At 31.4% G+C, this 18,186-nt stretch overlaps 1 long non-coding RNA gene across 1 annotated transcript; it reads right to left on the minus strand.

The window, feature by feature from the left end:
• Positions 1–1,021: 1,021 nt before the first annotated feature.
• On the minus strand, positions 1,022–17,915 carry LOC146993736 (uncharacterized). The gene is made up of 4 exons (XR_015038271.1): positions 17,680–17,915; positions 17,181–17,244; positions 10,411–10,439; positions 1,022–5,637 (listed from the first exon to the last, which is right to left on the minus strand). It is a non-coding gene; the product is annotated as an uncharacterized LOC146993736 (long non-coding RNA).
• Positions 17,916–18,186: the final 271 nt, after the last annotated feature.

Genomic DNA, 18,186 nt, shown 5'->3' on the forward strand with positions numbered 1-18,186 from the left:
GGGGACAACTGGAGATTTTGTGCCCCTTTCTGTTTGCCACGAATGGAAAACACTTTATTCTAAAATTTCGTACCATCAATTTGGTGCCTCCTGGACACTGCGCCCGAGACAGATGTCCCCCCTTGCCCCACCCTAGCTACGCCACTGTACGCCACCCCTCTAAAATTGTACCATACGCCAGCCCCTCCAGCTGGGGGTTAGTGCAGGACATTTTTCCAGCAAAATCTTTCAAGTTACATTAAGATGTCTTTAACACAAGCAAATGGGACACTAGGGATCATCAAGTCCAAGGCTTCAGGAATCATTTTTATCTTCTGGGTCACATTTATGTGCTGTGGAAGCATGTGGACCGCAGAAAGAAGGGGAAGCAAACAATCGTGATTCTGTGCGGTTTGAGCACAGCACTAAGGTTTTGGTGGACAAATGAAGCTTACATTTCCTCAAAAACAGCTCCAGCTACAACAATGGTCATATGAGATAAAAAGGAGCTAAACAAGCCAGTGCCAGAGGTGGTGCAACTGCACTGGCAGCAAAAGTTAAAAATTTAAGAGAACCACCAAGCAGTAAAATTTAGGGATTGTAATTTTTTTAGAATTAAAAGAAGCATTGAGCAGTATAATTTAGGTCGAAACCATTTTTAGAATTTAGTCAAGCACCATTCAGCAGACTTTAGGAGATTCAGAGATTGCACCAGGTGGCAAAATGCTAATGCCAAATCCTACTGCTCAATATTCAAGGAGGAGGGGAAAGCTCCAATGAAATATGTTTCTTTTATTTGGCACTCTATCGTTATGTACCTCAAACTATCTCTGTAAAAGCAGTTGCATTTTTTTTTTTTAAATGCTCCACCTAATTCATAAGCACTGCTGTGCTATTGTCATCCTTTTAAAAAAAGAAAAAAAAATTGAGTTAAACTTTCTTAAAATTTCTTACACTATTCTCTAGTTCTTAGGAAATTCAAGTGAATAAAAAAATTTACTTTAAAGTAAAAGACTATGAATGCAAAATTAATTACAAAATGCATATTCTAAATATATTTATTCAAATACATTGTATGTACACAAAAAAGGTGTAGTAACAAAAATACATAACATTAAAAAATTTATCACTCATTTATGCAATAAAATTTTCATAATAAAAAACCCTCCTCCTTTCTAAAAATATTTATGTAAAAAAATATGGACGGAGCAGAACAAAGTTAAATAACAGATGTTACAATAATGATAACTTTCATTCAGACTTCAATCTTAATAATAAACCAACAGTCGCACATTACAAACTTAACACTGTTACTTAGAAATAAACATGTATAAAACTATATACTATATTGAAAGTACTCGTGTACTACATAAACTTAAAATATATAATATCCCTGCACAAGAATACATTTCAGGGCCACAGGAAAGTCTGTCTGGTTCCCTTTTATTTTGAAATGAACAATCTCAGAATATATTTTAATACAAAGTATGTACGCCGAATAGAATAAAAATGAGTATAGTTGAGGAAAATAATCAAATCTAAATCAGAAGAGGGAAATTATCAGATCTAACGTAACTTTGTTAACTCTTTGACTACGAATTTTAAAGAAAAACCATTTTTTAACCCTATTTTCTATCCAGGTGAATAAAATATAATAAATAAGATAAATTTAGCATTTGGGATTTTTTTGACAAAGGCTGGTGGGATATATATGTCCCACACATAGCGATCCACTTATTATAAGCACACCTATCATTCTGTAAAACTTTACTATATGAAACAGATTTTACATTGTATGGTTACAGGGTAAAGCATCTGTTTCATAACCCAACATTACACATTGAGTAACTCATATTGTTCTCTTCTCTGTGTTCAATGAATTCAGCGGCATCTTGACTTTCCAAGTATTGGAAGATTCAGGAGCTTTCATTCCCAACATTCATGAGATTCTAAGTACTTTTTAACCCAGTAGTAATTTTTAAATTTTTAGTGGGACATATATGTCCCATTAGTAGTCAAAGGATTAAGTAAGTTAAATGGAAATGGGTATTTATTGAAATGGTGCAACAGCATTAAATTACTATGAATAAGGATCCAAAAATGTAGAAATGTGGAATTACGTCATCAAATACAAATCAATTACAGGCAGTGCTTTTATATAAATATGATTATTATATCTCCAATAGCTGGTGTCACTTTTGTCATATGTGATGAATACTCCACTTGCTCAAAATTTTCACATGCAGTGATGCGCCTTGTTCATTGATAACATGCTCAACTTAGTATACTAAAAGCACATTAACACACATTTTAAGTGTGTTACAAAACACTAGGCATGCCGCCTAGGAGCATCCTGGAATTATAATTACAGTTGCCATAACACATTTTCACCTCATAATATTAATTAGACAAGTAGCATGTGCCATCAAAAGCTACGAGTAATTTGTATCTCATATACTGTAAGCGCTGTGCTTTACTGCACAAATAGAAGAACAAAGCCTTTGATCTGGTAGACTTCTGCATTTCAAATGAATACAGTAAAATAATTATACAAATGTGCACATCTAGATATTGATTCATAGTAATCAGATGATGTCACACAACTTTCTAATTAACAACTATTTTCTTCTATCTTGCTTAGTTGTAGAGACAAATTTAAAAACTTTCTTAATTTTCTGTCATGAAATGCTCCAGTAACTTATTTGATCAGGCATATCCACTAATCCAAAGAAAGTCATAACAACATTCAGTTCTGAGACTGTTCATTCCGAATAAATGAAGCATACATAGACTTTCCTTTAGCCTCATATACAAATGGAATACTAAATTTACAATAAATTTAATTAATACTGCTCACAGCATTTAATAAGATATAAAAGTACTCTGTATATTGCAATTTTTTATAACAAACCATTTGTTCAAATGAAAACAGAATTATTAATGTAAAAATAAAATTAAGATATTTAAATGATTACATTACTTTTTTCTTTACTTTTAACTTCAAATACGAATTGAAACAAATTCTAAAACGATATCATAATAATAAAAATTATGTATTTAATAAAAAAAATTATCAGATATTTCTCTCCAAGATAGTTTAGGCCTTACTTAGTGCAGAACTATTATCAATAAAATACATTCATGCAAAACTGTTTCTTAAAGCAATGCCTGCAGGTATTTATTTAACTATATTTACTGTAAAAATATTTTTTAAATATTCTTGTTTTCCAATGCCACTCATACGCAGTATGACATTTACAGTACATTACACACACAGTATGACATTTTTAGTACATTTAAGGACTGCATTTTTTCAACCAATCTCAGTGAAGATACATATGTTAACTCATGCCAATGGTTACTAACAAATCAACTTGCTTCTGTCTAAACATTGCAGATTTTCAAGAGGCAATTTTTTAAATGTAATTATATATTTTATTTTGTACAGCTCTTGCTCAGAAGGAATGTAAATAGGAAGTTATTTTATTTTATTTATTTATTTATTTATTTATTTATTTTATTTTATTTTTTTTCCCCAGGATCTAAATGCCTAGTAAATTAAGACGCATCATGTATAATACGAGTATACAACTATTTGCATATAAAAAATACTTTGTGGGAGATTAATAAAGCTGTTTAACATCAAAACTAAACAAGAAATTAAATTAATAAATAAACTTTAGTTCATATTTTTGCAAATCTGCACAACTATCTACACAATATTATTGTATTCCATATCCATCATAGCTACACTAAAATGCACAATATTGCCCAGAACCACCAATAAATGTCTTGATATATAACATGTATATCTTAATATATAACCTTATACATTCTTCAACAATGAAGCATACCAATAACCCATACATGAAAAAAAAAATCCTTGGCTACTGATAGCAATAATTGTCAGTAAATCCTGACAAAGTTCATAAAATGTGCTTTGTTTCATTTTCTTGTTTAGACAATTTCCTCTCCCTTTGTGCGAGCATGTGTTTAAGCATCAGTCTGCATTAAAAGCTGTAGTGAAAACATATCTAGCACCTTTTACATACTGTATACTAAATATATGCAATTTTTACATTATTCCTAAGAATTTATTGATACCAGCCACCTCACTTCCTTTTTTTAATCTTTTGAGAAATACTTTATTACTGACTATTAGATATGAAATTTCATCTTATTCTTCAAAGCATACAGTCTTGTGAATGTCATAATTGTTTTGAGAAAGTAGTTAAAATGTTAATGATTAATTTTAAATTTACAGTAATCATGCAATTTACCTTAAAAAATGTTCTCAAAATTTACAAATTTTTAAATTACTATAAAAACAGTATTTGACGTCCGATATTCATTTGCAAATTATAAAAATCACTGTGATATAATAATAAAAATATTATAATTAACAGAGGAAAAGAAACAAGGTTACACAAATTTACATCAAGTACAGTAAAAGGTCAAATTTAAGAAATTCTAAGTCTATTTCCACCTCCTATTACAGATTAAAAGTAGTTAAATTATACAACCAAGAAAAGAATCAGAATTAAAAGGTTATTTTGTGACCTGAACGTAATTTAGAAATATGAGTGATGGGTCAAATTACATCAAAATAAACTTAATGATGGCATTAACTTTGAAAAGTAATCCTGTGTTCTACTTTTTTATTTTGTTTATTACTTTCAGCAATGCATGCATGACAGAATTTTGAAAAATCTATATCTAGTTGTCAGAAAAGTAGGTATGACACACTCATTGGAAATGAAACATGAGGTTTGGTTTTACGCTAAAATATGCAGTTAGTGTCTAAGAAAGATCGAATTTTTAAATATCAACTCTCTTACAAATCATATTTATTAAATATTTAGTTTATAACTTTATTATTAATAATAATACCATTAATAAAACTTATCTGTTCATAAGTGAGCATCAGATTTTGATAGTGACCACCTATAGATATTTATTCTTTAAAAGCACATTTTATGATTAAATTACTTTTGATTACTATTAATTTATAAATTTAAAACAAATTGTATGCCTTAAAATTACATGACAGCATTGAAATATGGAACTTCTAATAAACAATTACTGACATTAATACCCTTTAGCTTCACTTTATCTTCTTATGTGTATTCCTGTTTCAATTGTAGAATCTGTGTTCCAGCTAATTTATTACACATAGCCACCTTAAGAATTTTATGTTCATTTAAATTTTAAATTATGCCAAAATGTCAATACTATTACATTTTACACACTGAGAAGAAATATACTAATATAACATACATTTTTTGGGTAAGAAAGATAACTACACACTTATATTAATTCATATTTTTATAGAATTATAAAACATTAATTTTGTTACATTGCATCAGTTCTTAAAATGTATATTTGAACAATTAATGATTTTTCTATTTAAAATATTTTTTAGTTAAGCCTAATGTTCTTGAAATTAAAATATCACATATTAGAAATATTTTTATATTACCAAACAACATAACAATACATTCTTCAGTGGTTTTTCCGATTAATATGGAAGAAGAAATAAAGTCTTTTCTTCATTTCTGATTCCTTTTCCCCTCAGGTACCGAACCATTAATCCAATCAAGATCACAAATAAAGCAAATGCAGCAAGGACAATAAAAGCATAACCAACTGAAATGACTCCTAAAATAAAAATTGATTATTAATATATGTAAAAAACCAGTATAAAATTAATATGCCAGAATGCATCAAAATAAATTATACAACTGGAAACCTAACTATACAAGGAACAACAAAATTTAAAACCATATTAATAGGAAAAAAAAAGTACCATTACTTATAGCAATACCTTATTTAACAGTGTTACTAAAAAATCCCACACCTTATATAATACCATCACTTAATCCTTACAAAAATTAGAATTTTTGCTATCTTAATCAGTATGATTTCCAGGAAGGAAAGAAATGCAGCTTAACTCTTATCAATGCACTCGACGGCACACAGAGCACAGCTCCTGAATCTCAGTTCAGTCGTTTCCGGAGCTCAACACGCTCTCTCGACGATGCACTAACTGCAATACTCTACGAGACTTTCGGTGCACTCAACGACTTACTCGGCATCGCTGGCCGGCTGTCAACGCGATCGCCTCCGCAGGGATTGACTCGCTAGACAAGACACACTCACTCGATGAGAGACGCACACTAACTGACTGTGAACTAGCAGGGTTTATATAGCTTTCGGCCTGTGTTCGAGGACATTCTGGGCTAAACCAGTAAGAATTCGTTCCAGAAGGTTCTCCAACCGTCCATGGTATATCGCCGATTTTGTCGCCAAATGGGAGATTTCTTGCCAAATGTGGCAACCCTGCCCTCCCTGCTATCTTATGGTAACCCTAAAACTGCTTTGCAGGGAAGCCATCTTACCCTGCCCCCTCCCAAGAACTGCAAGTCCCGGGCAGTACAACCCTTGGTCAGAAGCCTAATTCGATACAAACAAAACGTAATGAAACAAACATAAGGTATAAATAAATAACATAACTAAAGAAACAGATATTTACAGTATGTACAAGTCGTATACACAAATTAAATGCATAAAAATTTTAAATTATACAAATTAAAGTCTCAATTAAAATCTAAAATTAAATCTAATCTCTAATTAAATCTAATATCAAATTAAAGTCTAATTTCAGTCTCTGTCTTTTCATTAAAATATACCCAGGTCAAACACTTTTCCACTGCAGTTCTCAGATGTATTTCTGTTTTGCATATCACAGTCTGGAGATTCAGTCCCTTCAGACTTTTCATCCACAGGAAGATCGGAAACAGTTTGTTCACCACTCTATAGTTCATTCGCAGCATGCATACAGTTCACCTTGGTATTTTCAGCAATTGGTACATGCTTATTTAACTCTATTTCCTGAAAACCAGTTCCAATGTTTGCATTAGAGTCATGAATGGAACCCGATTCTTCACTATGAGACGCACACATAATTTGCAAAGTGAGTAAATTTTCTTGCCATACTGGAGCGCACTGCTTAAGCTGTACATCAGCTTCTCCCATCTCTGCATCACATGCACTTTCAGATGATTCAACACTTGCTGCTTGCAACTTCATCATTTCACTATCACTTTCGACGATCTTGACAGTCGCATTTTCACTTTGTTCTATCTCTACTTCAGGCACATGAGATTCAATATCTTCTTTCCCGTCTTTTATTTCTTCATGTTTTCGCTCTTTTCCTTTAATCCCATTAAATGTTTCCTCCGTCATTTCTTGATCTTTCTCAGGCAATTCATTAGCTACTTCTTTATTTCTTCATCCTTTCATTCTTCAGACACCACTTCTGTCATTTCCGCATTTTCTATTATGGCTCCAGTTTCTTCCGCAAGCTCCACTTTCATCTGTGGGAGTTGCTTTCGCACCTGTTCTCGGCCGGCTTTTATCTCTTCTCGTCCAGTTTTCATATCAGCTGTCATCTCTTCATATCTGACTTTTATCTCAGCACATCTGGCTTTTATCTCAGCACATCCGTCTTTTAACTCAGCATATCCAGCCTTTTATCTTAGCATATCCGGCTTTCAACTCCTTCTGTCCGGCTATGATTTCGGCTAAGAAGTCCATCAAAGTTTTCGTTTCTTCTCTCATGGCTGCATGGTCTCCAGTGACCTCTGCAGACGGGTCACTGGCATTCACTCGCAAATCTCACTTCTGACACCAGTTGTTACATTTTTCCTTTTCTTCTTGACACCAGTTGTTGCGTTATTTTCTTCCTTCACGTTCGTATGGGGTTCGTGTAGATTTGAAGTGAATAACGACGACACTTTATGAAGTATCGAAACACACTTTATTCACCAGTATTGTCAGGACAGCTCCAAAACACGTTTTACAGTCGTTGAAGATCTACTATAAACATGCTGACACGATCAGCGACACAGCCTTCAGGTTATCAGGCTATTACGGTGGAGACAGCTTCCTGCAAAACACAGAGCACAGCTCCTGACTCTCGGTTCAGTCGTTTTCGGAGCTCAACATGCTCTCTCGACGATGCAATAACCGCGATACTCTACGAGACTTTCGGCGTACTTGACGACCCACTCGGCACTCGCTGGCCAGCTGTCAATGCGATCACCTCCGCAGGGATTGAATCGCTAGATGAGACACACTCACTCGATAAGAGTCGCACATTCTCTGAGACACACTAGCTGACTGCGGACCAGCAGGGTTTATATAGCTTTCGGCCTGTGTTCGAGAACATTCTGGGCTAGACCGGTAAGAATTCGTTCCAGAAGGTTCTCCAACCGTCCATGGTATATCGCCAAATGGGTGATTTCTCACCAAATGTGGCAACCCTGCCCTCCTTGCTATTTTATGATAATCCTAAAACTGCTTTGCGGGGAAGCCATCTTACCGCGCCTGTACATTTTGTAACAATACAAATCTATTGTGAACGATTATTTGTTTGTCAGTTATATCCCATCAAGCTTATGAGTTCTACATTAAATTTTCACACTTAAATTCTTGAAACCAAGCCATAAAATCATGAGAAATCTATGCATTTTTATTTGTCAATTCTGGATATAAAAAAAAATTGATAAACATCATGTTAACAACATGAAAAGAGTGATTCAAAAATACTGAATGCTTATAAATAATGCCTTATCAAAGACAATAACAAGATTGCATTTGTACCAGTTACAAATCTAGTACAAGTAATTATATTTTATGGATGCAATATTATCTACAGTTATACATAATCCAAGAACACCAGTAATCTGCAGTCAAACAAACACAATTTAATTTTTTTTAATTTATCATGACAAATTTTTTGCCGATTTTATATATATAAATATATATACATAAACTTTTTAACAAAAATACACTAAATAAAATTTGATTTTAAAAAGCAAATATATTTTATAATTGAAGCTAGTTAGCATTTTCTGTATGCTCATGAGTGTATTCTGTTTGCTCCTGTTTTATAGTAAACATAGTTATTGAATTTTTGCAAATTTTTTTTGTAGGTGATATATTCTACTGTCTTCTCCTCTTTGGCATATTCTACTGTCTTCTCCTCTCTGACATATTCTACTGTCTTCCCCTCTTTGACATATTCTACTGTCTTCTCCTCTTTGACATATTCTACTGTCTTCTCCTCTTTGACATATTCTACTGTCTTTTAAATTTATTTTGAATATATGTGGTTAGCATCAAGAAAGAATTTATCAGTTTTCAGATGCTGAGTTGAACATTAAGCACACCTTGCCAGCTAATTTGTTTATATTTGCACAATGAGCAAGCTTGTTCATAAGATAGATCATTAAAAATAGCACTTGCAATGATTTTCCTGGCATAAAAAATAAAAATCATAATACAGAAAATTTTCTAAAGAACATTAAAAAGTCCAAAATTTAAATTCCAGCACACTGTTAGTAGTATAATTCAACTGCTCATGTACAGAACATAATGACTAAGTAAAGAAAGACCCTTATTGCAAGAGGGGGAAACCAATAGTAATTTAGGGAAACCGTTATTGCAGGAGTTTCGGCAAATGCTGTATTTATCAGAGTATATCAGAGCAAGCTATGCATGTGACACATGCCTATAAATTTGAAACTGGGGGAAAAGAATTATTATCAAGTCCTTATAGTAAAAGCCTTATTAATCGCATTTAATTTGTAGTTAGATACTGGCTCAATTTAGAATTGAAATTCAAAATGAAATGAGTTACACACTCATATCCTCTATATTTCTGTCCAAGACACCAAGGAAGCACATCATCAGTCAACAAAATATTTACTTTATATAATATTTCTCTTCCTCTCCTTTCCTTTCACCTTGACCGGATTCAGAAATGCACGTATGTATGTATGTATGTGTGTGTGAATGCATGTTTGTACACATATGTACATATGTGTATTTGTTTGTGTTCATGTATCATGTACATACTTCTGAATCTGGTCCCAACAGCAAACCAATTTAAATTTGAATTTTTATTAATTGTTATTAATTTAATTTTTATTAATGTATCAATTTAACTTTGAATTTTTATGAATTAAATTTAATTAATATTCCATTATAACTAAAAATGAAGAAATCTGAGACAAAAACTGAGATACAGCATAGCTATCTACTTAAATTTTTGCCAGAAAAGCATTACACCTCACATAAAGTAAATTTTGAGAAACAAAATTCATTCCTGCCTTTTGGTATACTAGTTAAAAGTTTAATTACAATATTTTTCAGTTCCAGTTTTATTCAAGATAAAATAAATCAATTGTTTAAAACAGCAGTTTAATTTCTTTTTTAAGTTGATAGCTTGTTGCCATAGAGACAGTAAAATAGACTCACAATTCATTAAACTATGTGTACTACTCTGTAAGAATAAACAAAGAAAGCTACAGTATTAAAAGATAATAAGAAAATTAATTGAGAATAAAGTAAATAAATATTACTTACCAGTTCCAGATCCTCTACTTACTTTTGACCTGAAAAAAGAAAAGTTAATATTTTATACCGATCAAAATATATATTAAAATATTGAACTATTATAGCTGCTCAATATTCAAAAAATTAGAAAAATCTAAATTTTGATAACGTGAAATATTAACTGTCAAATAAATGTATTCAACAGCCAAATATTTCATTATTATCTGGTGACTTAATATTTACTAGAAAACTCACAATAATCACTTAGCCTGCTGTAGAAATCTAACAATATCATTTGGGATATCTCACTACACTTTTGAAATGAATTAATAATTTACAATTTTTAAAAATAATAATTAATTTGTTGCAATTCAAAACTAAAATCAGGACAGGTAATAGCACTGCATAACAAAACTCCCATCAACAGAAATAATGTTTTTTAAATACTGCTGATTGTTAAATCTATTTTGTTCTCAGACATCCTTTATCGAGGAAAACTGAAACTTTAAAGTCTAATGTTACAAAATATTCAACCTTAATAATAAAGGAATATAATAAAAGAAATTAGAAAGAGATGAACTTGCTAAAGAATGTAACTATTTTGCACAAATGATACAAAATACAGTGCAAAGTACGAAATCAGGATTCACTGAGACATTAGCGACTATGGAATTCTGATTTTTTCGATATTATATTACCAGTTTAAATCTAATAAGATTAAATGTAGAAACTGACCTTAAGCAAATCAAAGAACACATACAAAATAAATAAATACAATCTGAAAGCTTTCAGATTTTACATTATGCTCAAAGGGGCTTTTTTTTAAAGTTTTTGTGTGTTACCTTTATTTATTAAGTATCATGTTCTTCGCACTTAAACCATAAAATTCAGTTCAACAGCAATATCACACAATAATTTTTAAATGGGTATATCTCTTGAATTTCCGATAGGCAGTCTCGCATGCCGGAGATAAAAATGTCACCCCCTTGTACAGTGTTGCCACTGCTCGCTTTTAAATCGTTGAGTTTGTTAATCAAAAATTCATTAAAGTTTTACAAAATATGAAATAGATAATAAAACAAATTCCAAATTTGGGCTTCCAGATGCCCATATTTGGGTGGAAAAGTACGTTATTCAAAATTTGATGGCTCTAGGTATACCTTTGTTTTATCACAATACGAGAAACATACATACGTTTATGCAGATTTTTCATTATTTAATTTCTTTAAATATAATACAGGACTCTAATATTTGGTGGCAACAATTTGAAAAGTGAATCAACATTTATAATGAATGAATGCAAAATGCCAAAATGAAATTAATAGTTTTTTCTGGCAAATTGCTCCTTTGGACTAAAAATTGCAAAAATGTGTTTGTTTAACATTTCTTTGAGTATAAGTTGTTTACGTTGCTTCATATTTTGTGCCAATATGTTCTTTTTAATTTCATAAAGAGAAATACTTTCTTGTTCAGTTAAAAAGTTCTACAACATGCTAACGAAGTCCTCCGATTGTCATGTAAAGAATTCCCACTAAATTGTCAATTGAAATTATTTCATTCTAAACTACCTCTCTGTCATTTTCTTCACTGTTAGAAGCAATATTTTCTCGATTTGAAACCATACCAGATATTTTGCCTTCCCTTCGTTGACTGATGATCGGAACCCTATTATTGCAATTAAAAACTGTTATATCATTTTATTCTATTATCACTTCTCCATACATTTTTTTTTTTTTTTTTTTTTTTTTTTACAAATCCAATTAATATGGAAATTTTCCTTTTTGTCCGAGATATCTAAAAAAACCTTCAAACTTTAAAGTTTCGAGCCCTGAATAAATTCCACATATTTAAGGCTTATCCAAGATGGGCTCTAGACATTCTATGGCCCAGTACACTCATCACAGGTTCTAAATTCTGCTACCAAGCACCTCCCTACATTCTAAAAATTTTACCATCTCTAAATTTTGCATCACACTGTCTTCCCTAAATTCTAAAGATTTTGGATTTCTGAATAACAAATAAATTATTCTTGATTCAAACAGCACAAAATGTAATCTTTTGGCCTAATGGACCCCTATAAGGTCATATAGATTTATGCTAATAAATTATTGTTTCTTCAGTCTTTCTTTATTTTATTTAGTGCTAATGTGAAATTTTGAAAATCGATACTCCCCACATTTTATTATGAAAAAATATCAAATGTGCATGCATAAAGCACACCAAAAAAATTCTATAAAAAACGGTTGCTGATGGTCCAAAAGTTAAGATTTCGGATATTGGACATTTGGATTTCAGACATTGTACTGTAATTATTTACAGAGAAACCACTAACTATTTATGAACAAATAAAATGTAACATTTTATTTACATCATATAGATGCACAAATTTTCTATTTATAAACTGCCTATCACACTTTTTTCCCCTTAGTTTGGGAAAAAATTAATCGCCAATTGCTGATGACTTTTCGTTAGGATAGATGCGAATAATCAGAGCGTACCAACATTACGTATTTTGTATTCTTCATATAATTCACAGTAAGTGTATAAAAATACTACTGTAATGATACATTCTACTTCTACACCATGAAAACTCCACAAAAAAATTACTTTCTACTGATACACCAAATTTCTTACAAACACCTTTTAGCATATTACATTTGCACTTATATGCTTCTGTGTAAAAATGATTTGTTTCTGCATTTCATTCTGCCTCTAAAATTCACGCAAGACCTTTGGAATCACCGTATATGCAATTTTTTTAATATTATTATTTATTAAATACTCATCTACAAAAGATTTCTGCAGTTTTTATTTACAATGCAAATTTCCTCTGTTTTGTGAAAGTAAAGCATTTCTATGAAACATACGATAAGAGAGTAAAAAATAAGTGGCAATATAAATAAATTGTTATAAAATACCCAGCTGCGGTAAGATAACTTTCCTTGCAAAGTGGGGTTAGGGTTGCCAGAAAGTGGCAAGGAAAGACAGGGCTGCCAGATTTTTGACAAAATCTCCCATTTGGCAATATTCCATAGATGGAGCGTGAACATTCTAGAAAGAATCCTTACCAGTTTTCCCCAAAATGTTCTCGAAGGCTGGTCAGAAGCTATGAATACCCTGCTTATACATGAAGAAGCAGTTTATCGTGGAGTATCAGTAGTATATTGAATTCAGTAATAGTGTCTTGAGCTCAGAGATTAGCTCAAGAACAATCGACTGAATCGGAAGCTGTACTTTAGGGCTTTGCCGTTAGAGCCTGATAGCTTGAAGGCTATGTTGCTGATTGTTTCAGCATGTTTGTCGTAGTTTTGCGATGACTATAAACATGTCTTTGGAACTCTCCTGTGTAAATCTGGTGAATAAATTGTGTTCTGATTCTTCATTAAGTGTTGCCGTCAATTGTTTCAAATCCATGAACCTGTAGAACACAACTTACTTGCTGTTCTTTATACTTAATTTCTCATTCCCTGAGATGTAACAATTAATGTTTTTTTTTAGCTTGTCTGCCAGAGCATTGCCATGTAAATATGAATGTATATACTTTCTGCAGTGTGCCAATGCTAGCTTTAAACTTCAATAGAATCTACTGTCTGTCTACAGTAAGAACAGCTTCCGCCATGGTGTCTGGCGGGTGGCGGTCACTATAGCAACAGGGCTAGTATATTTCAAATAGGGACGAACCAAGGGTTGCTTTATTGTTATTTTGTTTTTGGCGACTGTTGGCTCAAGGGAAAAGAGTTTATCATTCGTCTTTTCGGTTTTATTCCAGCTGCACGCATCTTTTCTTAAGCCTTATATTATTACTATTAGCTATTTTTATTCTCGCTGTTTTATCTTTTGTACTGGTATTTGTTCAAATTTGCTTCTATTTAGCTTGATTTTCGTAGTGCTTTGCTGATTTTTTAAAATGCCCTTCCAGTTTAAGAAAGGTCAACCTTTAAAGTATCAGGCACATCAAATCGGGTATAATGTTGCAGAATTTTGCGCTTCTGAAGCTTCGGCAATCTCTTTAATAGTTCCTCTTCCTTAAGTTTTGAAGAGAACATCGCAAGCTACTGGAGTATTGGAGTATACAATTAAAAAAATTAAGCGTGAAGTATCAACAATGGGTGAAAATAAACTTCTGAATACAGCTGGAAAGAAATGTAAAAGCCCTGCTAATCATAAGTGCAAAATTGACGATTTTGACAAATGCATTATAGGGCAGACAATACAAGACTTTTACATCAAAGAAAAGAAAGTGCCATCTGTGCGGAAATTACTGCCCATCTTGAGGCAAAAAATAGACTTCCTGTGGCAAAAAGACTCTTTGTGCAAAGTTTTGCATTCAATGAATTTTCGCTGGAAAAAATGCATTAACAAAAAAAAAAAAATTATTATCGAAAGACCTCACATTGTATTTTGGAGGAACAATTATTTACGTGAAATGAGGAAACTCAGGGCAAGTGAACACCACATCATTTACATCAATGAAACATGGACTGACAGCAATTTAACTTTTAAGAAATGTTGGCAGCATGATACGGTTTTGGGCACACAGCCAGTTTCCCTTAGCAAGCCCTCCACGAAGGCATCTCTCCTCTTAGGCATTTAACCCTGGTTTGATTTTAATTCACCTTCGCTTCCGCCATTAAATTGACCAGCTTTTGGTTTAGTTTGAAGGTATGAGAAAAGAAGAAATGTTCTCAAAAAGTATTTATTGAGAGCATGGGTATGTAAATAAACGCTTTTACTTTCAAGATGATTCCATATACATTTAATGATGAAATTTTTAGTCATTATTAAGGCACAAGCAATAAATTAACAGAAAATTTTGAAATAAAAACATAGCAGAACGTCATTTAAAGACTGAAGAAATCGCTTTGAATGTTCACAGCAGATTAGCTAGAAGGGAGAACCATAAAAATTTAATTTATTTTACATTTATGAAGTGCGTCTATACTATATTACAGAGAATGGGGCAATCAAGTAGATTTTTGAGATGTCACCTATGATTTTGCAAGCAAACAAATAAACAAAAAAGAAGCAAATTAATAGCACAATTTTTTTTTTAAATGTAAAAATTAAAATTTTTCTTGAAAAATAAGCACGGATTTTCAAATTTATTTCCCTACAAGTTATTCTGATATATTTTTACTCATTGTACATCTAGAGGGATGGAAAATTCAGTGACTTGTACCTCACATGGCAAAATGAAAGACCGTTTCTTGACTGCAAAAACTTTATCTACGCCATCAAATTTTCTTTTCAGAAATTGGATGTCCGGGTCGACACAAAGGGTCAACGAGCATTTTACTTAAAATTAAAAAAAAATGTGTATATCGCCAAATCATCTTTAAATGTGCCAAGGTGGCAAACTCAGAAGTAAGTCTTCAAGACACTCCTACGAAAAAAATTAGGGCTCGTTTCTACGGCAACAGACAGCTGCAGACAAACTGGCGAGAGCTGTTCTTACCATAGACAGACAGTAATGATCAGTGCATGTTTATGCTTTCCTATTCTCCTAATAAACACTTTTTTAATCTGCTGCTTATGAATTTAATGATTTAATAATTACTATAAATTTAAATAGAAAAACAATTTTGAACTTGATCAGCCCTTTTGAAAAGAATCTACCAAATAACGAAATAAGATGAAATAATGAATTAATTCTAAAAATTTTAATTACATATAATTTTTTTGAAAAGAATCTACCAAATCACGAAATAGGATGAAATAATGAATTAATTCTAAAAATTTAAATTACATATAAATCTATAACAGATATAAACAGAAATTATACATATACAGGGCAGTTTAACCCTTGAAAATCCTCAAGACTGTCAGCACGTTCAAATTCTTAGAAATCATAGAGATAATGAAATTGTGTTAAACTCAGTCACTAGTGGTTCAGAAGTAGAAGGTAACAAGTATATAGAAAAGGAAGGAAATCACCTGTGAGCATTTCATCATTATTTATTCATTTCATTATATTTATATTCATCAGATCACTACATCCATAATTGTTATGTCTGCCTGGTCATGTATCAAGAGTTAAAATATACTATTTCTTTTGCTTGATGTGAAGGGTAAATTAGGACAGTATGCTTGACTACTTAGACTGAGCATTTTCTCTACTCTGCAGTTCTTTTCAATCAAACTTTCCTTTAAATCTGTATTACATCTACATATTCATTAACAATTTTTTAAATCATTCATAAATCTGTGCATTCTTTCACAATTAAATTTTCATTTTTTTAGCATCATCGCACAAAACAAACACTAAGTAGCATTTTCATGCTTGACTTTTCATAAATATAATTCGTTAACTACAAAAATCCTTCTTTCAGTTACAGGAAAATGAACTAATATAGAAAAACTAAAAGCAATGTGGCATAAAGAAAACATTCTTCCAATGAGCAAGATCTATTATGTCTTTATTTTTCATACTTACAAAAAATCTGACATATAATTTTAAGAAAAAAAAAAAAAAAAAGATGTATAATCATTATCTTAGTTTAAATTTAGTCTAGAAATACTGTTTAAAAATTATTATTAACAAATAATTCTATACAAGTCTACTATTAAAGATAATTCTGTATTCTACTGCTTATTAAGGCTTTTTTTTATGTGGTCCCTTTAACAAAATTTTTATTTACAAGTAATATAGAGATTTCATACTAAAAAAAAAAAAAAAAAAAAAAAAAAAGCAATATAACATAGTTACAGGAAATGGTAAAATTACCCATTATAAATAAAATAAATATTTAATATTAACCAAAATAATGAATTTCATGTGTCATGCAAGAAAAAATATTTACCTGTCAACTCCAGGGTATGCAGCAGTAGGAACATAACTCTGAGCTTTAATAAGAGCCAGAAAACCTAACAAGTACATAATAATAAGAATAAAATACAATTAGTCATGCAAAATAAAGATATAAAGAAAAAGTGCTTTGAATGCAAAATGTTGTTGCTCTGAATATACAATTTAATGAATATTTCACATATGAAACATCAAATGAAAATGATGACATAACTCAAAAACCATTAAGGTCTATAAATATTTAAAAGATAAATTAACAAAAGTTTCTGACTTCATCATTTTATTACAATTTTTCTACAGAATACCGAAAACTGCAATTTTACAAGCACATGGTTTTTCCTACAGTTTTTACACATGAAATCAGAACTTTTGAAAAAACATACAATTAACAGGCAATATTTATGCAAGTCCTCTGAAAGTAAAATTTTAAAAAAAGATATGCCCTATAAAACATATATATATGCATATAATTTTCTACTAAAATTACAACTTACCTGCGCAATATAATAAAAAAAAGGCAGTTTTCATTTTCAAATCACTGACAGAATAAGAATTTTAATAAAAGAATACACAGCAAACGAGAAAATATTATCTCATTCTTCCAATAAATTCAGATACGGATTTAAGAGTATACAAAGCTAAATCGAAAAAACTTCTAAACATCAAAATACGCTTATATTTGTTTGTTGACGTTTCTACGAGCAACATAGACCACGCCCTGTTTTATACTCTTGTTGCCAAATTCAAATTATATGTATAGACAGACAAAGTAGACAGATGTCTTTTAGTGAACAGCGAACAAGATATTTGAAGTTTCGAAGAAGCGAAGTTTGATTGATGAGACACTGCAGAAGAAATGTGCATTAAACGTTTTTAGAGAGTTGAAAACATTTACTGAAACACTTATTTAAAAATTTCGGAGCTATATCTAGACGCTGCCTATATGTATAAAAAAAATTCCTTAAATCGTTTTCGATTAAACCGCGAAGTATAATGACTTT

Source organism: Stegodyphus dumicola, chromosome 12 (genome assembly GCF_044657685.1).
Source record: "Stegodyphus dumicola isolate Sdum_Otavi_A_Nest chromosome 12, ASM4465768v1".
Lineage (NCBI taxonomy): Eukaryota > Metazoa > Arthropoda > Arachnida > Araneae > Eresidae > Stegodyphus > Stegodyphus dumicola.